The sequence below is a fragment of the Schistocerca gregaria genome, chromosome 2 (genome assembly GCF_023897955.1).
Source record: "Schistocerca gregaria isolate iqSchGreg1 chromosome 2, iqSchGreg1.2, whole genome shotgun sequence".
Lineage (NCBI taxonomy): Eukaryota > Metazoa > Arthropoda > Insecta > Orthoptera > Acrididae > Schistocerca > Schistocerca gregaria.
The window spans coordinates 625,439,544-625,465,000 of record NC_064921.1 but is presented as its reverse complement, the minus strand read 5'-3'; positions in this window follow the sequence as shown (position 1 = coordinate 625,465,000).

The window sequence follows — 25,457 nt, the reverse complement described above, 5'->3', positions numbered from 1 at the left end:
AAAACCATCGATGGGTGAACATGTCTCATATCTAATATGTTTTTGTTGCGAGTGGTACCATTGTGTCTTAGATGGAGAAACGTAACCATCTTACCAGTCACCAGATGTCAAAAACACGATTTCAACGACCAGGCTACTATCACAAGGGTTCTTGGTTCTATAGGTGTTCACATGCATGCTAACGATACCCATGTTAAAAACAATATAAGCCTAATTAATCGAGATATTTCGTCACTTACCGAATGAAGTGGTTTTTCCAGACAAATAACGCAACATGGAATATAGATGGCGTTTGCATGGTGTATATTAACAGACCAACAGCACGGGCACACGTCGTCGACAGTGTAAGCTAGTAATAAAAACACTGAATTTAGAGGAGGGCTAGTAGAAATGCTTGAGTAACAGAAGCAATATTGAATTTAATTGATGAAAGGAGAAAATATAGAAATGCAGTAAATGAAGCAGGCAAAAAGAAATACAAATGTCTCAAAAATGAGATCGACAGTAAGTGCAAAACGGCTAAGCAGGCATGGCTAGAGGAGAAATGTAAGGCTGTTGAGGCTTATCTCACTAGGGGTAAGATAGATACTGCCTACAGGAAAATTAAAGAGACCTTTGGAGATAAAAGAACCACTTGTATGAACATCAAGAGCTCAGATGGAAACTCAGTTCTAAGCAAAGAAGGGAAAGCAGGAAGGTGGAAGGAGTATATAGAGGGTCTATACAAGGGCGATGTACTTGAGGACAATATTATGGAAATGGAAGAGGATGTAGATGAAGACAAAATGAGAGATACGATACTGCGTGTAGAGTTTGACAGAGCACTAAAAGACCTGAGTCGAAACAAGGCCCCCAGAGGAGACAACATTCCATTAGAACTACTGACGGCCTTGGGAGAGCCAGTCCTGACAAAACTCTACCATATGGTGAGCAAGATGTATGAGACAGGCGAAATACCCTCAGACTTCAAGAAGAATATAATAATTCCAATCCCAAAGAAAGCAGGTGTTCACATATGTGAAAATTACCAAACTACCAGTTTAATAAGTCACAGCTGCAAAATTTTAACGCGAATTCTTTAAAGATTAATGGAAAAACTGGTAGAAGCTGACCTCGGGGAGGATCAGTTTTGATTCCATAGAAATATTGGAATACGTGAGGCAATGCTGACCATAGAACTTATCGTAGTATAAACATTAAGGAAAGGCAAACCTACGTTTCTAGCATTTGTAGACTTAAAGAAAGCTTTTGACAATGTTGACTGTAATACTCTCTTTCAAATTCTGAAGGTGGCAGGGGTAAAATACAGGGAGCGAAAGGTTATTTACAATTTGTGCAGAAACCAGATGGCTATTATAAGAGCAGAGGGACATGAAACGGAAGAAGTGGTTGGGACGGCAGTGAGACAGAGTTGTAGTGTCTCGCTGATGTTATTCAATCTGTAAATTGAGTAAGCATAAAGGAAACAAAAGAAAAATTCGGACTAGCTATTAAAATCCACGGAGAGGACTGAAGACCAGAACAACAACAACAAGTTCTAGGGGACTGATAACCTCAGAAGTTAAGTTCCATAGTGCTCAGAGCCATTTGAACCATTTGAACTATTCACTGCTGAACTGTCTGCACTGCATAAGGGAGAACAATTGCACAAGGAATCAAGGGTCGCTTGATACGCTCCCTTTATATCTGATCACATCCTTCGACTTGGTGGCAGGCAGCAATGTGCTACACTGTCACACTCAGGGAAGCATCCAATTATATTTCATGGACGTCACTACTTCACTGAGCTTCTCATCAGACACACAAATGTAAGAGTGCATCATCTTGGTGTGCGGATCGTGTTAGGGGAACTGAGAGAAGAATTTTGGATTCTGTGAGGACAACAACCTGTTCAGAGAGTTCTTCAATCTTGCCTACCATTCAATATAATACACAGTCGCCTGTTTGAAGATCTGGAGGTTCCACTACCTCTGGACAGAGTTCAGCCTTCGAGAGCATTTGGAGTAACAGGCATCGATTTTTCTGGACCATTATATGTCAGATTTGGACATCAAACAAAGAAGACCTACATGGTCCTATTCACATGGGCCATTCATATTGAACTTTCCACTGATATGTCCACTGACAGATTTTTGATGGCCGTGTAACGCTTTGCAGGACGTAGGAGCCTACCACTCACTGTCTACTCAGACAATGCTACAAATTCCATGCAGCCAACTCAGAGCTTTTCAAAACCAAGCAGCATACTGACGTACAGCTCTACTGCGCCCATCATGGAATCACTTGGAAATTCATACCATCAGGGAAGGCCCGTAGAAAGGCTGGTGGGGAGGCTCGTGGGAATGCATGATAGGCTCTGTCAAGTGCTGCCTGAGGGAAGTTCTTGGTCGCTCCCAGGTGGATGAAGAGAGTTTGAACACCACCTTGATCAGCATAGAAGCCACAATGGACTCATGACCTATCACTCAAGGAAAGAGCAACACTGCTTTGACTCCAGCCCACTTTCTAAATGGTAGGAAATTAGTAACAATTCCATGTGTGCCAGAGCAAGCAGCTAGAAGGGACCTTGCCAGGGAGTTCTGTCTTAGACAAAAGGTTAATGAGGACATTTGGCGTACGTGGAAGACCAAATAACTGCTGCTGCTAAGTCAATACCATGAGGTGAAGGGATACCCTTCACAAAGGAAACCGAGAATTGGAGGGGTTGCTCTGCTCCAAGAAGACAGCAGACCACGGAACTGGAACTTGTGGAAGAGGGCTGTGGTGGAAGAAGTGGGGCACGGCAGAGACAATAAAATACTGTGCATCGTTTTCCGTCAGCCACATGGAACGAAGTTTAAGATGGCGGCGCCGCAAATAGACATACTAATGAACAGATCCGCGGAAAATTACGAGTTTTTATATCCTGTGTGTGTAAAATGTAGTAAGAAGGTGAGAAATGGTGTTAAATTATGCCCATGGTCGCAAAAATGGATCCATCGACAATGTTTAAATACTTAAGAAGAAACATGACTTGTGACTGTGGAAATGTGCACTGTAGTTATCGTGATATACTGTGTCTACAAAATGAATATCAAGAAGATTGCGTGACTGCTTCATTAAAATACGATCTTATGTTAGTCAAACTGTATGTACAGAAGCTTGAAAAAGTGATAGAAGTCAATACAGAGTGTAGTGAAACTGTTGTAAATGGGCAAAACGATAACTTCACATGGCCTACAAAGTTTCATCGTGTTAACCGTAATGAGAACAACTTCAGGTTCCCAGTAGCAAATAATTTTGAACTTTTAACCTGTGATGAGTCTAAAAGATGTGAAAATAGCGAAAGGAGCGAAGTACTTTTACCAAATGCAGACATTAAAAGCCAGTCAAGTACGAAGTCTCGTAATAACTAGCAACTAAATATCGGTACTACTATTAGCAGGGGACATACATATCATGAGAACATGACAATCTCAAGTAAGAAGAACAAAAAAGTTATGTGCCTACTCTCAGACAGTAATGGAAACGGCTTAGCTGGTATCATGTGCAACATGCAAACTATATTTAAGGTTAGTGGAATAACGAAACCAGGCGATCCCTTGAGTGAAATTCTAAAAAACTGAACAATTTTTGTAGCCTGGAAGAAACTGTTTAATAATCGAGGGTGCTAATGAAGTTTACAGGAATGAGGGTAAACTCGCCACAAGAGCGCTAAGAAGCACACTACAGAAAATTATAAATGTGAACTTTCATGTTGCAAGTATATCACAACGACATGATCTGATGGAAAAACCTTGTGTCAACAAAGAAATCGCTGTTACTAATAGAAAATTTGAAATAATATTCCGAAGCTTCTCGAATGTCACATATGTGTATGTTCATACTTTGCACTCACACATAGCACACTAAGATATGGTATCATATTTTGGGGGGAATACCGGTTAGGCCAGACACTTGTTTGTGCTTCAAAAGAGGGCAATAAGAATAATTAGAGGTATGACACACAGAGAATCATGTAAAAAAGTTTTCAAGGGACCGCAAATCATGACTCTACCATGTATGTATATTTATGAAAGTATATGTTTTATGAAGGCACACCAGGAACATTCTTTGTTAAACAGTCTAGTTCATAACAACAAAACGTGACATAGAGACGACTTTCATAGAGAAAGTCACAAAAAAGCTATGTATCAAAAAAGTGTTCTTTATCAGCCAAAAATCTTATTTTGTGCACTACCAAAGGAAATAACTGCACATATTCAAAAAAGAACTTAAAAAAATCTTAATTAGTAAGAGTTTTTATAGTGCCAAGGAATACTTAAATCACTAGCATTCAATATACAGTAACTTCTTTCCTTCATCATAATGACCCAAAATGCTCATTGAAAACTAAATTGTATTCATCTATATTCTAATTTAGCGTATTATGGACGTTGTTACGCATACAGTTCCATGTTACATGTAATAATATTTTATTTATGGACATACAATTGTAAATATTTTTAAGTCCTATTTTCTATATGAGGCAATGTATGACAAATCCTGTATCATTTTTGTATTGATGAGATACAAGGATGCTAAGAAAATAAATAAAAAAAAAAGATTTGTCGACCAGTCCAGTTGGCCTATCGAGATGGACAAGGGTGGGGAGGATATCGGGGAATAAAGACTCCTACGCCATCTGCTGATGTTCTGTTAAGTCAGTAGTTTGTGCTGCCCTCTGCAGCGGATATAACTTCTTAACTGTTCATGGACCTGTGAAAGTAGGTGTGTGTGAGCACAAGTTTTATCGCATCGAGCCCTTTGTTTTCACTAGTGTGTAGCAACACCATATGGGGCAGACGAATGAAATCACAATAAAGGGAAAACAAAAAAAAGATCTTCCTCAGTCTTTGATGGGCTCACCTGAAGGTGACTGGCAGTCGTCCAGGCGTAATATCGTGTAATGAAGTTTATTAGGACCGGCTGCTATTCCGAAATCTTTCGAACATCTAATTAGCCAAGAAAGTGACAGACAATAGTACTGTTTGTCAATGTAGGCAGTTTTCCATAGATTTAGAAACATTGCTTTATCTCGGTAGAGTATTACTGTTAACAACTGCGCATCATCATCATGTAATAAATACTTTAAATCTTGTAATAGCACTCCAGAGGCAACTTGCATACTCTGTTAAGCTAGTAGAGACTCGATGCTGTATCAGGATGTACTGAACGGGAGGAAACTACGATTCCATCACCACACATAACAGTTATAATTCACCACCCACACTTGTTTATAGGTACTTAGGAAAACGAAATATAAAGTAAACATAATCGGAATTATGCCAGAAGCAGTGGGCCTTCCATGTAAGCACAAGATGCTCGAGAGAGGTGATCTCCCATATGTGTACTTCTACAGAGAAAATATTCTGGAGACAAAGTGCCATGTCGAAACAACCATTTGTCCTACAAAGAAGAAATATTGCGACAGAGGGGGTATATTGGAAACAATTACGACGAAACATACTTTTAAGGTGTTATTTGTAACTATGGGATGATATCGAAATAAATCCTCTGTATGTGAATAACTTAGCGTCAAAAATAATAGCAACACATGATCTAGCTGTTGGTGACATATGACTATTTGGAACCGACTCTGACTCACACCCAGATTTCCCATTTATTGCATGCGGTCGCCTTTCTATTAGAATATCCGTTCATGTCTCCCGGACCGACTCTAGTGAGAATAAAACTATCGCGACTTGTGATCAATAAATTATCTAGTGCCTTCCTCGGTGTGTAATTTTCATTGAATGATGATTGACAGCCCTTCGAAATTCGATGGAAATAAATTCCTTGAATGTGAATATCTTGGCATCTGCTGTATCAGGAACAGATTTTCTACCTAGTGGTGACATGAAAATGTGAACTTGGATGTTTTGCTAATCACAAGCACTTGTCTTACTATTGGGCTATCTGTGTACGCTTCCCAATTCTCACTAATGCGGAAATACAGAATTAAGCTGCAAGTGAAAGTGAAGGACTATGGAATAGGAAGGTAGGCAGTGTGATACATTGAAGTATGAGTCAGTCTGGAAGGTATGCACTGGTAGCTTAATGGTTGGACTCACCCCTGTGCCTCAAGTGCAATGTCTAAGATACAGATTTACATCATTTTGAGTGTGGGCCAGCAGCGGCTGTCTGGACCCTTGTACAGAAAGTTCTGATTTTCTACCTCTGAGTACCCCCACGTCACGTTTCTCCTAACATTATGACATAACCTGACACGACCTGTTTTCCATCATTTAAGTGGCATGCCATCACATGCATCAGTGGCATGGCTATCAACTACCTCTTCCAGGACGACATCGTCGATCTGGTGGACTTTTGGACACATTTCCAAGTACATCTCCACACCCTTCGCCGACGTCAACACTATCGGGCCACTTTTGCGACAACTTGCAGAGCATTTTCGCCAACCCACCTCGGAGCTGGAATCACAGCGAAACATGCCAGTCACCCACGTTCTCCTTCTAATGATCAATCATAGAATGGAATTCATTCTGATGGCGCACCAAAGTGGAGCATTGCACAGCAAGTATTCCCAGTTTGTTTCACTTCTCTTTTCTACTCATCTTCTAAGTATTTTTCTTAGACATGTTTATCTTGTTCACACGTAGCTTGTTTTCTTTATCATGTGCTGCCTAATAAAAATGGTTGGCTTGTCGATCTTGAGACTGCACGTTTAATTAAAAAAAGGTAGGATGTTGAGAAAATATACTTATTTATGTTTTATGTTTTCAAGGAATATGGTTTTATTTGATGAAGAACGACGTCTGTTATTTTCAAACAATAGAGGTTTTTATTTGTTTTCTCATTACCTGCAACTTTTCGTTCATGTAGTAGTTGCTTATTGGCAGCGAAAGGCAAACGTTCCGAGTAAAAAAAATGCGAAGAAAAATGGTAAGTCTACCACTCACGATAAGCTGGGAATCAGGGTTCAAGTCCCAGACCTGCAAAAACTTTCATAAGTCTCCGACTTGTTGAATCTGCACCTCATACAGCCAACAGGAAGTTATTCGCATTTAGCGATTTTATTTCGATCTAATTTCCAATGGTTGTCAACTTTCATCAGTGTAAACGATGGAATGGACTGTTTGTGTGTGACCCTCCAGATGACTGTCTAAAAGGGACAAATGTTAGTGATACCAAAGTGTTATATGAACTTATTATTTCTGAACCCAGAACATTATTCACCACAATACTGTCAAATACAGAGAGACTAACGAAATAGGATTCATTCGGACAAGCAGTGTCATTCCACAGGTTCTAAGAAAGAGGACCAGTTTGCCACACAGACTCAACCCTCTTCTGGCCAGGAAATCTGTATAGTGTCGCCTACCAGTCGACCCTGTCAGGCCCGTGTTGTTTAAATTGGCATAAGCTGACGCTATTTTGACTACTTATGATGTGAACGACTTTTGAGGTACAAATAAATTTAAAAAAATTTTATTTATTTAAAGTTTACATTTTAAAAAACGCAGTCTTTTTTTACTTTTACTAGTGGCTTTTATTCTTATCGCAAATTTGCGCAGCGTCTACAGACTATAGCAGGAAGTTCTGAGCATTCAGGTTTGAGCAGTTATAACGTGTAATTTGACTTTTCTATCTTTCTTGTCGACATAATACGCACATCTTCTCCTTTCCTTAGCTGGTGGTTTCACTACCCTTCCTGGATCTGGTGATACTAATGAATTCATTGCTTTCTTTACCTCTGCTACATACACTCCTGGAAATGGAAAAAAGAACACATTGACACCGGTGTGCCAGACCCACCATACTTGCTCCGGACACTGCGAGAGGGCTGTACAAGCAATGATCACACGCACAGCACAGCGGACACACCAGGAACCGCGGTGTTGGCCGTCGAATGGCGCTAGCTGCGCAGCATTTGTGCACCGCCGCCGTCAGTGTCAGCCAGTGTGCCGTGGAATACGGAGCTCCATCGCAGTCTTTAACACTGGTAGCATGCCGCGACAGCGTGGACGTGAACCATATGGGCAGTTGACGGACTTTGAGCGAAGGCGTATAGTGGACATGCGGGAGGCCGGGTGGACGTACCGCCGAATTGCTCAACACGTGGGGCGTGAGGTCTCCACAGTACACCGATGTTGTCGCCAGTGGTTGGCGGAAGGTGCACGTGCCCGTCGACCTGGGACCGGACCGCAGCGACGCACGGATGAACGCCAAGACCGTAGGATCCTACGCAGTGCCGTAGGGGACCGCACTGCCACTTCCCAGCAAATTAGGGACACTGTTGCTCCTGGGCTATCGGCGAGGACCATTCGCAACCGTCTCCATGAAGCTGGGCTACGGTCCCGCACACCGTTAGGCCGTCTTCCGCTCACTCCCCAACATCGTGCAGCCCGCGTCCAGTGGTGTCGCGACAGGCGTGAATGGAGGGACGAATGGAGACGTGTCGTCTTCAGCGATGAGAGTCGCTTCTGCCTTGGTGCCAATGATGGTCGTATGCGTGTTTGGCGCCGTGCAGGTGAGCGCCACAATCAGGAGTGCATACGACCGAGGCACACAGGGCCAACACCCGGCATCATGGTGTGGGGAGCGATCTCCTACACTGGCCGTACACCTCTGGTGATCGTCGAGGGGACACTGAATAGTGCACGGTACATCCAAACCGTCATCGAACCCATCGTTCTACCATTCCTAGACCGGCAAGGGAACTTACTATTCCAACAGGACAATGCACGTCCGCATGTATCCCGTGCCACCCAACGTTCTCTAGAAGGTGTAAGTCAACTACCCTGGCCAGCAAGATCTCCGGATCTGTCCCCCATTGAGCATGTTTGGGACTGGATGAAGCGTCGTCTCACGCGGTCTGCACGTCCAGCACGAACGCTGGTCCAACTGAGGCGCCAGGTGGAAATGGCATGGCAAGCCGTTCCACAGGACTACATCCAGAATCTCTACGATCGTCTCCATGGGAGAATAGCAGCCTGCATTGCTGCGAAAGGTGGATATACACTGTACTAGTGCCGACATTGTGCATGCTCTGTTGCCTGTGTCTATGTGCCTGTGGTTCTGTCAGTGTGATCATGTGATGTATCTGACCCCAGGAATGTGTCAATAAAGTTTCCCCTTCCTGGGACAATGAATTCACGGTGTTCTTATTTCAATTTCCAGGAGTGTATTTCCTCAAATTGATAATTAAAATCCGACGCCTCATTTCTTTTACTGGTAGCAAGCATCATCCAAATTATGTATGTAGTCATTACACTTACATCGGTAAGGCTGAAGAAAACCAACAATGGCCAGCGGCTTGTTTGCCTCTTCACACTGTAGCATAGGGTCTTCTCGTTATAACTATGGGCTTCTCTACTTGTGGTAAAAACACCATTGATTGGTCACAAAGAGAGCTAAGAACAGTAACAACTTCGTTTTTCCTAGGAACATAAATGGCTATCATCATATCTGGTTGCAAACCAAATAACGTAGAGTATACTTCATGTTCTTTAGGTGTAATAAATTTGACAGGCAGTTTACCTTTGCTTTTTCGGTTAGTACCGACTAGTGTCAGATCTAGTTGGTACTGACCGAAAAAAACAAGTAATGAGGTAAGTCGAGAGGTGTAAAAAATTGTCACAGCTGATATTACATCCAGACTTTTCAAGCTCAATCACCAGGGTTTTCACAACATTCTTCCAATACCCCAGCTCTGATTTCTTCCTCCTTCGCCAACTACACTTTCTTCTTCCAGCATCAGCTTGTTGCACTGTCACAAAATGCCCCCAACTTTATTCCATATCTCCCAGATTTTGATAGGATGTATTGTCAAAATGCACAGTGATCTCGAACTGTAATCAACTGTTCATCCACAGTCATACACCATCCTGGAATGTAGGCATCCCAAAGGGTAATTTCACACATCTCACAAACTTCTCTGATTGGTTCCAAGTTGTTGCTTGACCTACGTTCATTTCAGGTTGCTACTCTGTCAAAGCGTAACACCCTCAGAATGGCATGGAAGCAGTTATTGAACAGTGGCCGGCCATTCTCAACACTCCAAAGCTGACTGATATCTCCATTCCTTGACTTGTAAACTGCAGTCAGGATCAGAACACCAAGAAACTTCTTCGTTTCATGCCTATCTATATCCACTGATTCCTTGTAAACGATTTGACCTTTCTTGTTGGTCCACATACACACTTTGGTAATCAGGGGCACACGAAGGAACTCTATTAAACAATTTTCTTCATTATCACAGTCCCTGATGGAATAACCTATACGTCCCTTGTCTTCTACAACACATACTTTTTGCTCTGCCTAGCAGAAATTCCAGCTTGAGGAGCTGTAGCCCATATGTCATTCCCATTACGAGAAAACAATAAGTCATACTCAACAGAATTTGCACTAAATTGTCTTTCTCCATTTCCTTAAAGGGTTTCTTCATGATCATCAACTTTGCGTACGAGGCTGGTTCGGAAAGTTCTCGGAATCACCACGAGAGGTCAGCGCAAGCACAAAGAGTTGTTCACGTGATAATTGGATTCTTGCCTGCAAACACGTTCCACGTCAGTACTCTGGGAAGAGATTAGTGGCGGTGACGTAGCACTGTTGTTGTTCCTGCGTAGTTATTTGCGAAGATGGAAAAAATCGAGATTCGAGCAGTGACTAAGTATTTCGTAAAGAAAGCTATGAAGGCAAAGCACATTCATGCCGATTTCCAGAATGCACTGGGGAACTCTGTTCCTTCATATTCAACTGTTGCCATGTGTACAAATGAATTTAAATTTGGTCGGGAGAGTTTAGATGATGATCCGCGCATTTGTCGGCCAAGATGTGTAACTACTCCAGAAATCATTGCAAAAGTGCACAAAATGGTCATGGAGGATCGCCAACTGAAAGTGCGTGAAATTGCTCACGCTTGCTAGGTGTCATCTGAAAGGGTATATCACCTTTTAACTGAAGAATTAGAAATGAAAAATTATCTGCAAGGTGGGTGCCGCGACTCTTGACGCTGAATCAAAAACGCACGAGAATGGGCATATTGGAACAATGTTTGGCCTATTTTAGGAGGAACGATCAAATATTTTGACCCAGTTTCTGACCACAGATGAAACTTGGGTGTACTATTATACCCCAGAGACAAAACAACAGTCAAAGCAGTGGAAAAATGCTGATTCTCCGCCACCAAGGAAAACAAAGACAATTCCTTCAGTGGGAAAGGTCATGGCATCAGTGTTCTGGGATGTGAAGGGGATTCTGTTTGTAGATTATCTCCCCACATGCTAAATAATTACTGGAAAATACTATGCTAACCTCCTCGACAAATTGCAGCAAAAGATACGCGAAAAAAGGCCAGGTTTAGCAAGGAAGAACGTCATCTTCCATCACGACAATGTGCACCCGCACACGTGCCGTCGCCATGGCACAATTACACGAACTAAGGTAGGAATTGTTGCCACACCCGCCTTATTCACCTGATATGACTCTGTCAGTCTTCCATCTCTTCTGAAACTGAAAATTTTTGTTTGTGGACGAAGATTCACTTCAAACAAAGAATTGATAGCCAGAGTTGACAACTATACTGCAGGCCTGGAGGAAACTCATTTTCGAGATGGGATCAAGACACTGGAACATCGTTGGACCACGTGCATTAATTACAAGGAGACTACATTGAAATATAAAAAAAAGTTTCGGTGATGTAAGTACTTTTTTTCTATTCCATTCCGAGAACTTTCCAAACCACCCTCATAGTTTTGAGTTTTCAGTGACATCTACCTCATTATCATCATCACTGGAAGATTCAAATTCGCTAGGTGGGTTTTCAAAACCAGAATATTGCTCCAAAAAATTCTTTATCTCCTTATCTGATAGTCTTCTTCTCCTCAACATTTTGAATCTGTAGACCAGAAAATTGTTATGAAATAATGCACCAAAACAAACATGTGCTTATCACAATGAGGACTGTTGACAGCTGAAAGAATGACAGTGTGAGTCAACAATGACAAATGATGTAACAAACGCTGTGCAGACAGACATCTGGTTGCTGAAAACTTGCTCCTAACCACATGGGCCTGCCAGGCCCATATGGGAGGAAATGTTCACCAATACTTTAACACAAAGCTATAGGTAAATTTTATAATATTTCCAAAATTATGACTAACATGAGAAATTAGGAAAAGTCAGAAAATTTCATTAAAGTAAGGTGTATGGTTACTAATAGAGAAGATATTAAACATCACGGATGGGCCTCTGAGGCTTGATAGTATGTAAAGGATTAAATCAGTCACTACTAAAGATTTCAAGTATAAAACTATCCGAAAATTACCTCGAGCAATTAAACAGAGAACCGACTCGTGGAGATAACGTCTTGGACCTACTGATAACAAACAGACACGAATCTTTCGACTCTTAAGCGCAGAACAGGGTATCAGTGATCATAAGGCCGTTGCAGCATCCCTGAACATGGAAGTAAATAGGAATATAAAAAAAAGGAGAAAGAGGTCAAAACGAAAATTTCTGTTCCGACACTGACAATGTTGAGTGTTTATGGAAAATGTTCAAGGCAATCGTAAAATGCGTTTTAGGCAGGTACGTGTCGAGTAAAGCTGTGAGGGACGGGAAAAACCCACCTTGGTTCAACAACAAAGTTAGAAAACTACTGCGAAAGCAAAGACAGCTTCACTGCAAGTTTAAACGCAGCCAAAACCTCTCAGACAAAGAGAAGCTAAGAAATGTCAAAGTTAGCGTAAGGAGGGCTATGCAAGAAGCGGTCAGTGAATTCGAAAGTAAAATTCTATGTACCGACTTGACAGAAATCCTAGGAAGTTCTGGTCTTACGTTAGATCAGTAAGTAGATCGAAACAGCACTCCGGAATGATGATGGCGTTGAAACAGAGGATGGCACGCGTAAAGCTAAAATATTAAGCACCTTTTTCCAAAGCTGTTTCACAGAGAAAGACCGCACTGCAGTTCCTTCTCTAAATCCTCGCACAAACGAAAAAATGACTGGCATCGAAATAAGTGTCCGAGGAACAGAAAAGCAACTGAAATCACTCAACAGAGGAAAGTCCACTGGACCTGACGGGATACCAATTCGATTCTACACAGAGTAAGCTATAGAACTTGCCCCCGTTCTAAAAGTCGTGTACCGCAATTCTCTAGAGAAACGGAAGGTTCCAAATGATTGGAAAAGAGCACAGGTAGTCCCAGTTTACAAGAAGGGTCGTCGAGCAGATGCGCAAAACTATAGGCCTATATCTCTGACATCGATCTGTTGTAGAATTTTAGAAAATGTTTTTTGCTCGCGTATCATGTCATTTCTGGAAACCAAGAATCTACTCTGTAGAAATCAACATGGATTCCGGAAAGAGCGATAGTTTGAGACCCAACTCGCTTTATTTGTTCATGAGACCCAGAAAATATTAGATACAGGCTCCCAGGTAGATGCCATTTTCCTTGACTTCCGGAAGGTGTTCGATACAGTTCCGCACTGTCGCCTGATAAAAAAAGTAAAAGCCTACGGAATATCGGACCAGCTGTGTGGCTGGATTGAAGAGTTTTTAGCAAACAGAACACAGCATGTTGTTCTCAATGGAGAGACATCTACAGACGTTACAGTAACCTATGGCGTGCCACAGGGGAGTGTTATGGGACCATTGCTTTTCACAATATATATAAATGACCTAGTAGATAGTGTCGGAAGTTCCATGCGGCCTTTCGCGGATGATGCTGTAGTATACAGAGAAGCTGCAGCATTAGAAAATTGCAGCCAAATGCAGGAGGATCTGCAGCGAATAGGCACTTGGTGCAGGGAGTGCCAACTGACCCTTAACATAGACAAATGTAATGTATTGCGAATACATAGAAGGATGGATCCTTTATTGTATGATTATGTGATAGCGGAACAAACACTGGTAGCAGTTACTTCTGTAAAATATCTGGGAGTATGCGTATGAAACGATTTGAAGTGGAATGATGGTATAAAATTAACTGTTGGTAAGGCGGGTGCCAGGTTGAGATTCATTGGGGGAGACCTTGGAAAATGTAGTCCATCAACAAAGGACGTGGCTTACAAAACACTCGTTCGGCCTATACTTGAGTATTGCTCATCAGTGTGGGATCCGTACCAGGTCGGATTGACAGAGGAGATAGTGAAGATCCAAAGAAGAGCGGCGCGTTTCGTCATAGGCTTATTTAGTAAGCATGATAGCGTTACGGAGATGTTTAGCAAACTCAAGTGGCAGACTCTGCAAGAGAGGCGCTCTGCATCGCGGTGTTGCTTGCTGTCCAGGTTTCGAGAGGGTGCGTTTCTGGACGAGGTATCGAATATATTGCTTCCCCCTAATTATACCTCCCGAGGTGATCACGAATGTAAAATTAGAGAGATTTGAGCGCGCACGGAGGCTTTCCGGCAGTCGTTCTTCCCGCGAACCATACGCGAGTGGAACAGGAAAGGGAGGTAATGACAGTGGCAAGTAAAGTGCCCTCCGCCACACACCGTTGGGTGGCTTGCGGAGTATAAATGTAGATGTAGATGTAGAAAACGTGTGTGTAGCACTACTGTAGTAATTTGATTTTTTTGTAGTAGATAAATACTGCAACTCTCGGGTTAGTGCATGTCAGTATGCATACACTGGTAAGAGTAGTGTATGCAGGCACTTTAGCACATTTCCGACATATGTTAATAAAATGTTGTACCGTTACAGCAACACACCCTGGTTTAAGTTATATTTTGAACATAGGAGGCAAGGACGATAAGTGGACATTTGGAATATTCTGCATAGTTCATACAGCATTAGAGATACACACTAACAAATGCTGTGGTAGATACGACAAAAGTGCCGTATAATTATATATTTTCAAAACATTGGGCTGCTTTTTATGTTTGTTAAAGTGACACATCAACAGTCTATATTCAGATATATAATACATAGATAGGGGACAATTCATAATATGATGGTTGTGATCACAACTTCATCTTAACACTTCCTACGAACAAAAAGACACAGTTCCACAACATCCATTAACAAGTGAACTTAGCGACGTTGGGACAACATGCCAGAGGCGACTTGTACAGTTCACTAACTTAGCAGCATCTCAGTTATTTATAGTAGGATATTGCACGTAAAATATATTGTATTCCATTACTCTCCATAACACAGCAACATGGAATGTATGCATCACATTAAATTCTGCCGATGGGATCAACTTTTGATTCAGAGGGATGACAAATTTATTAATTTGATTTTATTTGCTGACGAGGCTACAATCAGGAACGATGGAAATGTTCATTTGCATAACATGCACTATTGGTCACTGAAAATCCATGTTGGCTGTGGCAAGTTGCAAGCCAAAAATGGGTGAATGTATGGTGTGGGATTCTGGAGAATTGAATTATAGGCCACTATTTCATCGACGGAAATCTTAATGGTAGAAAGTAAACCACATTTCTGAAAGAAACATTAGGTCTGTTATTGGAAAAAATAGCCTTAGGAACAAGGAACAGAATGTGGTATCAATACAATGGGTGTCCAGCACATTTTTCGCTGATTGTTAGAAATAAGTTGCAGAGACAATTCCTAGATTGTTGGATTGCCGCAGAAGAGATGTGCCACGGCCGTCTCCTTTGCCAGACTTGACACCTATGGATTTTTTCTTGTGGGGATTAGTAAAAGACATTGTTTATGAAGAGGTTACAACTGTACCTGAAGATATGCAAGAGAGAATTGCCAGATCATGTGCTTCGATAAGTGCCCATGTGATAAGGAATACCAATCAATACATAATAAGAAGATTGCAGCAGTGCATTGATACCAATGGTCATCACTTCGAACACCTTCCATAAAAGGACGTTCATGCCATCTTTTTGACCTTCGTTGAGCTTCAAAGACCTTACTGTTATCCATCATTGGATTCGTCTCGATAGCCGCTATCAGACAATAAATACCAAACTATAGCATCCCATTTAAAAACACGAAGTTGACGTTGATATCTCTAACGCGACCCCACCAGCGTCATATAATGGCATCCGTTGTCCCATGCAACTTTTGTCCCACAAACTTTTCAGCTCCTCTCACACTTTCAGAGTTATTCTTGGTGGCAATAGTTAGTGACTCACCCTGTATAGGAGGGAGATGATATCACTTTTGTGTACTTTAATAGAGGATAGGAAATAAACCATTCAAGTTATACTGCAGAATGTGGTGAAGTGGAACATATGGGGTGAATTAGGACGTTATGTTATCTTTGCTTTTTTGCTGTTGCTGACATCTAGTGGATCACTCTGAAAGTGAGTTCTGTCCTTTTTTATGTGCATCAAAGTTTAATGAAGCAGATACATACTGTTTGAAGTAAATCTTTTTGGTACATAATTCACAGATCATTTTTTTCTTTCATACTGGAAAACCTTAATTATATCTTACAAACCTCTTTGAAAAATATTAATATAATTCTCGGCTTAACCTATAGTCTTAGACCTAGTACTGAGGTTGCGTTGCATACAACTTTTGGTTATGTTATTGTCATTAATGTACTCATGAGACTAATTTCTTTAAATAATTTCCATTTTCAGGGCTGAAGGAGGAAATGGTCAGAAACTATAAAAGAGCTGTAAGAGGTGGTGAACTCTTTAAATATGATGAACCTTCAATGCAAAATGCTATTGCAGAGTACAGGGGAAGTGGCAGAAGCTTAAGGAAAATAGCTGAGGAATGTTGTGTTTCAAAAACTAAGCTAGCAAATAGGGCTGATGAAAAATTTAAAAAGAAACATGGAGGTCAGCACGTTTTAAGTGAGGAGCACGAAAAATTAATACCAGAAGAAATTTTAACGTATGCAAAGCGGGGGTTTCCTCTTCAAAGTGGTCTCAGAGACACAACAAAACCTTTTTTTGATTGACATGCATATCACGTGAAGAAATTGAAGGATATTTGACCTGAAAGCGATTGGATTCAGAATGTCTTCCATTGATATCCTCACCTCACATTTCTTCTTTCCGAGAATGTGACGAGAGCTGCTGTTGACGAAGACTGCCTCATTGGATATTTCAAAAATCTGGGTGTTAATGTGAGAGACATTGCTCCAGAAACGATTCTGAACAACAATGAAACAAATTTCACAGATGATCCTGTATCTCCCAGGCTCATTGTAAGAAGACAATGTCAACATTCAGAAAGAATTAATGACTACAGCAAACAGTCAACCAGTGTTATGTTTGCTGTATCTGGAAATGGAGAAATGCCCCCCCCCCCCTTTCATTTTATACAACGCTGTGGGCACAAGTCCTTACCCAACTTGGAAAGAAGGTATCATTGATGGCTTACGCTACACAGTATGGAAACCTGGTTGGTCTAACATGCTATTATGTGAAGAATGGTATGTCAAAATGGCTCTTCCTTATTTGAGAAGATTTAATGGAAGAAAAGCTGTTACAAGGCACAAGCTTCCAAGTCACCTCTCCCAGGAAGTGATAAGATTGTGTCATGATAGTAACAATGCCTTCATAATGCTTCCTCCAAATTGTAATATTATGCAACCACTGGATGTTGCAGTATTCAGACCAATTAGATCAGTATGTAGGGCTGTTTTGATGAACTGGAAGGTACTATACAAGGGCTGTCTGCCTAAAGACCAGTTTCCAAACCAAACTGAAGGAAGCAATGGAGAAGGTTCAGAATATGCATAGAAACATTACCTCTGGCTTTAGAGCATGGGGTGTAACACCATTAGATCCTGAGAAAGTGCTGCAGAAAATTCTAAGGGAAGTTCAGCACACCAAATCTGAGAAAATTTGAAGAGATGTTCTAATTGAAAACTTTATCATGGACAGATCTAGTGATTCCACAAGAAGCAGAGGTAGAAAACGTAATGTTTAGCCAGGTACCAGTATTTCTCCTGCAGATTTTGACATGAATGTTTCCACAAGTTCTGCCACCGATACCAGTATCTCCAAGCACCAGTCTTCCACTGATACCCTACAGGTTGGGACGTTACTGGAAATGGAGGTGAATAGAAGTATTGGAATGGAAGTATTCAGATTCCTGCAGTTAAGAACAGAACTGATGAAATGAAACCTCAATTGGCGATATCAACAAGGGGACAAATCAGAGACTTCATTATGATGAAACTCATCACAGAAGAAGACCACCAATCAAAACTCTATGTGGGAGAAATAACTGTCATTCCAAAGAGCAAGTTGATTCAAACCAAATTTCTCAGGAAAAGAGGGAAAAAGTGAGAATGTTCCATTTTCCGTAAGTACATGCATACAAGATGTTCTACACACTAATATCGTATGGAAAATTGAGGAAGATTTTCTTACCAATACTGTCCAAGAATGATGACACTGCAAAAGTGGGATAAGTAAAAATTACCAATGAACAGTATAGCAAAAGTTCATATAGCAAAGGTTCATATTCATTAGTAAGATTATTTATTTCATGTTATATTGCATTAAAATTGCCTTAATAGGAAATCCAACGGAGTGTGGTAGTACACAGTCAAATAGTCGCAGAGGGTTGCTAAACACATTCCAGTGGCATTCGCCTCAAGAGATGTGTTGTGTTTCATGAAGAGGTTTACTGTTGGAAACCTGAGGTGTTTGCTGCAGACAATGCATTACTTCCTCCTACACATATCAAACAAGCTGACCACATAGGGGAACACATGAAATGTATTTGCAGTTGCGAATATGGACAACCATCAGCTGTTTGCTGGAATGACGACAACGAAAATTTGTGCCAGACCGGGACTCAAACTTGTATTTCCCGCTTATCGCGAACAGCGTCTTACCATTTGACTACCGAAGCACTTCTCATGGCGAGATCCAAGCTTCCATAAGTCGTCAACCAAGTGTCTACAGCCTGTATTCGTACATCCATTATATTATATTCCCATACTGGGGAGACATTTTACCTCAAAGTCGCTTGCCCAGTGTCGGCTGATAAATACGATGTTGCAACGCCAGTGTTACTCCGAATTATTATACACTGTTCCGTCGGACATGCATGCATCCTTATTAATTGTCAAAGGTTCACTCCACCACACATCGTAAGGTGGTATGCAGATGTTACACGTCTACTTTTCGACATAGACACGAGCATAGTCTGGCGAAAAGCTATGGATTTTGGAAATACTCTAAGATCGGCCTTTGTGACACAGGCAAATGGGCGCACACATCACCTACAGCATGCTCTAAATGTTACGTACTCGGAAAGAAATGCAAGTGATGTATAGCCAGAGGAGCAGCAGCTACAAACATTTGAGCACTGCTGCGGAGAACTACTAATCCATATTTCTCTATATGCATGCTGTTGTGGTTGGCAGGAGAGACAACACAGGATTACTACAAGAGGCCGAAATGCACGCGTTTTAGCTCACGCAGGCTGGCGTGAGGTCTGGAACATGACAAGGGAATTAGAATTGAGAAAAACGGACGTAGCTGGTAGAATACTTAACTTTAATCCATTAATGACGAACGTCGATCTTGACGGTACATAGTTAACAATATCAATTGTCACTGATAATGGCGCCTTGCTAGGTCGTAGCAAATAACGTAGCTGAAGGCTATGCTAACTATCGTCTCGGCAAATGAGAGCGTAGAAGTCAGTGAACCATCGCTAGTAAAGTCGGCTGTACAACTAGGGCGAGTGCTAGGAAGTCTCTTTAGACCTGCCGTGTGGCGGCGCTCGGTCTGCAATCACTGATAGTGGCGACACGCTGGTCCGACGTATACTAGCGGACCGCGGCCGATTTAAAGGCTACCACCTAGCAAGTGTGGTGTCTGACGGTGACACCACACATGCCATTAACGAATGATCCATAAAAATTACATCTTCGTGAATTTAGCTTGTCACACCATTTGCATAAATAACGGTACTGGATGGGTATTACCGCCTAATTGTGTCGAATTGTGTCGGAAAATATATGGTCGAGTGTACATCTAGTATTCCGTAGGGTTAAAGAGAAAAACACGTTAATCTGTTATTGTCCACACAAATACTGTTATCCCAGAGGTCATAACGTATTGTGATTAAACAGGAGAAGAGATACAATGCCATTCTATTACAGCAACTACCTTAAGCGCCCAGGAGTAATCATCCAGAGCGACGAAGGTGGAATGAACACAAAGCAAAAGTAGATGGTTCAAATGGCTCTGACCACTATGGGACATAACATCTGATGTCATTACTGCCCTAGAACTTACAACTACTTAAACCTAACTAACCTAAGGACATCACAAACATCCTTGCCCGAGGCAGGATTCGAACCTGCGACCGTAGCGGTCGCGCTGTTCCAGACTGAAGCGCCTAGAAGCGCTCGGCCACACCGGCCGGCAAAAGTAGATACCGCACTGAGCTTGTAGGAAAATCAGATACCCTGCTGAAGGTCGTTGGTAGACTCTTAAAGAATGTAACCGATCATCCACAAAAGAAATGGGTTACAAATCACTTGTTTCACTTAACTTTCTTCACGAGTATTTGCTCATCAACTTCAGACCCTAACGAGGTTGGATTAATAGAAGAGCTGATGGTTTTGTCATTCGATTGTTAATCGGCAACAAAGAGCTTTTGTGGTAAATGCTAAAACTGAGGCATTATGCACCACGGAGGGGTTTTCACTGTCGAGAAAAGAATTTAGGCGAGTAGGTCGCGGGCAATATGTTACTTGCTCCCAGACATGTCTTGTGAATTACCCACACCGAGGAATTAAGTCTAGTAAGGATGTTTGCCGACAGTCATTCTTTCCATGAGAGTGGAGCAGGGGTACGTGGTAATTCATTGTGCGCCGTATGTACTGTGAAGTTGCCTTCGGGTGTTATGCACCTGATTTCTGAGTACAGTCTCCGTATAGATACTAGGACTGTCTCGGAAAACGCTTTTGTTTCTCCACGGAATCCTGTTCAAGTTTCTACAAAAAATATGTAGCGTGATTATGAATTTCTGATCACTACGACAGCGCTATCATTTTTTAGGAATTAAATGTGGAGGAGGTTAGTGTCCTATTCGAGGTCCCTGATCTTGGTCGGAGGTCCCTGACCTTAGTGGTGGTATGGGAGCTAATATAGAGTGTGAAGGGAATTTTGTATATATAGCAATTCTTTATTATTATTATAGGAGCCTGCAAATCTCACAGTTGTGGGTGAGTACATTGTTACACGATTGACAAATCGGCATGTACAGTTATAGAAAAAGAGAAGTACTGACAGTAATTGGCGTGCAGTGTATGAAATAGACTTAAGCAAATCTCTATTAGAAAAGTTAATACGTTCACGAACAGATGGATAAGGTATATTCTACCCTATCCCAAATTCTGTATCAGTCATTCCACTGTCGAATATAACGTGGAAAAAATGAGCAATTCACTAAAGCTTTTCATCTCTCGCTGTACTGTACACAGTAATATTGCTAAGTGATGTAGACCTTGAAGAAATAAATCCGCTTTTTGGCCTGTATAGGTACCACAGACCACCGTAAATGATGTAGTAACTGTATGTATGTGCACGCTTTAATCTCTCTTATCTTATTCCTATGGCCTCTATGGAAGAATTATTGTGCACTTTACTTCAAATGCCTTCTATTTGAACCCTCGATTACGCAGATCTAGTAATTTGCCGCTTTCTAAGGGAACAAATCACCTCCTAAGTCATGACACACATTACGTCATCTATATTTTGTTTAGTTAGTTAATAACTACATAAATGCCATGTGTAACCAAACCTGTTACAATATAGTGTCTTTGAAACTGTTTCACTCGAAAACTTCAATTTACGGGTCTAGGTGCGCAACCTCAGTGTATGATCTCGAGTCGAAATGAATCGTAAACTTCTACTCTCGTAGCAATCCATTAGCGGAAATGAAAATATTTTAACACTTATTGGACCATAATAATTGTTATTACACAGAGCAAGCACGTTACCAATAACAGTTTTGATCACTTTTAACCATACTTAACTAACTTAACTGAAACTTATTTTGTAAGGCGATCGTCTATTAAATTTCATGGTTCATGAAGGATATGGTGTTCGATCACATACCTAACATTCGTACATAAAGAACAATTGATTTTACAATGTCACTTCCTGCCTGCGTTATCGTTTTCATAACTTGGTCACGTCCGCCAAACCGACAATAGTTATTTTCAGCAATAGGATGAGAGTAGATTTTAATGTACCGTGCAACAAGCCCTCTGAAACAAATAACGAACTGTGAAAGAAAGATCGCAAAGTACCGTAAAATGGGCTAACTTTGGCCACTTTTTTAAGGTTTTTTGTGAATCTTAATGTGAAGACTGAAACTAAACGTTTTGATTAAATAAGACACCTTTCTCCATGGTATGTTACACACTATCATATGTAAGGATAACTTTCATGTGTCGGGGTAACTGTCAGGCTGCAATTCGTTTGCTGTACAAAATTTTTAGCTGTGGCCGAAGTTCTCCAGGAAATGGAGTAACTTCGACCAGCAACGAAATATTGTGGAAACACGAAGTTACACCCGCGTGTCTCAGCATCAGGCACTTAGAACGAACGCTATAAGATCACAGTAACTTCTTATAATTTATTAGGGAATTAATACACAAATAAATTTTTTACTCAGTGCTTTAAAAAGTAAGTTGGCACAACATCATAGCCTATAGCTTAAATATAGTTCCTTTCGCAGTACAACTTTCAGTTCAATAACTGAAAACATTACAACATAAGAATATGAATATATTTACACCTAAATACGATATTTCAAAACATTTACAAACTGTCTTTTACGTTAGTGACAAGATACATCACGAAATTTAAGCAGTTAAGAAAATAAACTTCTAAATAACAACAGTACTGTGAAAATTAACAGATGTCCGCGGAAAGGAAGCAAGGGTGCCCGGTTTTTCCTGTATGAATTTCTTTCATTTTGACCTTGAGGATCGTTCAAGGCCTGGCGTAACGATATTTTCTCTTTCTGAGTCTCTTCTAATGTGTTTTGTAAATCAACCTAATTGTAATTCAGGCACGCACTCCTACTTTTCTAATATACTTTCGGCATGGCCAAAGTTCCATTAAAACTCACACTGGCTATCTTAAAACTAAATTAATTACTCAACCAAACACTAATTATCATTTAAGTACACTTTTATTGTGTATGTATTGAGAGATACTGACACAGCAGTTCCGTTAAAGAAGTAATCGCATGGGAGTACCCAGCGAGGGTCAGGGGGCAGCCGCCCCCCCCCCCCCCCCCCCCACCACCCCTAGAAGATATTCGCAGTTTTTCACTAGGTTACTGTTTTATGCTGCATGTTTTCTCGAATTGTACAAGTGCATTCTTGTATTTAAAATGTTTATTAAAAGAAGTTTTTCACTGGTTTACTGTTTTATTTCATAAGAAGTGCTGTATGTTGTCTCGAGTCCCTTGTTTCCTGAGACTAGTATGACCTGCCCCCCCCCCCCCAGTTCAGATCCTGGGTACGCCCTTGGGTAATGGTTTATGCAGACAGGTGTCAGCTGTTATCACACTTTAGCACTGTGTTAGGGCACTAGCGCTGTTGTGGTTGGCATGAGAGTCAACACTGTGTTACTAAAGGAGGCCGAAATGTACACGTTTTAGCTCACGCACGCTGGCGTGAGGTCTGGAGCATGGCAAGGGAATTAGAATTGAGAAAAACGGACATAGCTGGTGGAATACTTAACTTTAATCCATTAATGACGAACGTCGCTCTTGACATTACATGATTCACAGTATCAATAGTAACAGACAATGCCGCCTTGCCAGGTCGTAGCAAATAACGTAGCTGAAGGCTATGCTAACTATCGTCTCGGCAAATGAGAGCGTATTTTGTCAGTGAACCATTGCTAGCAGAGTCGGCTGTACAGCTGGGCTCAGTGCTAGGAAGTCTCTCTAGACCTGCCGTGTGGCGGCGCTCGGTCTGCAATCACTGATAGTGGCGACACGCGGGTCCGACGTATACTAGCGGACCGCGGCCGATTTAAAGCCTACCACCTAGCAAGTGTGGTGTCTGGCGGTGACACCACATTCTTCCCCCGCAAATCGGCGTACGGTTGTGGCATAAGGCTTCCACCCGCCGTGGAAAGGACCCCATGTTGACGTATGCGACGAGGTGGGGAGCCTAACAACAGGCGAGGCGGTGCCACCCGCACCCTGCCATTCGGACCGCGGGGAGCTAGGAAACGCCTGAAAACCTGCTCCAGGGTGCACGCCAACATGCGGTGTATGCGCCCGTAGAGGGACAGGAGGGGCCGAAGGGTCGAACTCCATCGGGCCGGGGCACCCGACGGGCGAAGACGACACATGGTCGTTGACAACTGGCCAAGGGAAGCGATCGGCGGCGCGTGACCCAGGGAGGCGCCAGGCGGTTGCAGCGACGCGTCCACTGCGGGCGTCGCCGGCGGGAGAACAGGCGGCGGCAGCGGCGGTGGCGGCGGCGGCGCGTCGCCATGGGGTCAAATGGAAGGAAGCGTCGGTAACACCAGGGGCTGAGGCGAGCCAGTAGATGGGTCCCCGGGGCGCTGACCGGACGGCACCGTCTCTGAAAGCAGACGGCGAGCGACAGATCCCATGCGACGACAGAGGTGCAGCTGATTCAGATGCCGACGCACCTCACCAGAGGGCCCCAAAACCAGATACATAGCGCGTCCGAGGCAGCGAAGAATGCGCCCTTCGAGCCAATGCTGTGAACCTCGGTAGTGACGATAGTAGACAACGTCGCCTGGAGAAAAGCATGTGTCTGCCGCTGCACAGGAACCTGATCTGGCGGTTGGAGCAAAGACATCAAGGTTCGATGATGACGACCGTGGAGCAACTCAGCCGGCGAGCGACCATCTCGGGGCTGAGAGCGATACGAGGACAAAAAGAGCAATAACGCGTCCTCCCGAGAATGCGACTCTTTCAACTTCAACTTCTGGGACTTGAAAGTCCTGACCAATCGTTCAGCGGCACCGTTTGACTGTGGCGAAAACGGCGCGGACGTCAGATGTTGAATACCATTGGCCTTGCACAATGACTGAAATTCTGCGGACATGAATTGTGGGCCATTGTCGGAAACAATAGTCTGTGGAAGACCTTCAATGCAACAGATAGCGGATAACGCTTGGATGGTGGCAGATGACGTCGTGGAACACATCTGGACAACAAAAGGAAAATTACTGAATGAATCTACCACAACCAACCATCGAACATTCCAGAATGGACCAGCAAAATCGATGTGTAAGCGGTGCCAAGGGGAAGTGGCTTTTGGCCATGCAAAGAATTTCCGCGGTGGTGCTGATTGTTGTTCGGCACACACCATGCAAGAACAGCACATATTCGTAATCGCGGCATCGATTCCGAACCAAGTACAGTGCTGACGAACAAGTTGTTTCGTTCTCACTATACCCCAATGTCCTCGGTAGAGAAGCTGTAAGACAGAGTACTGTAACGAACGTGGTACCACGACCCTGGACTGATCATTATCAGAACGCAACAGCAAAA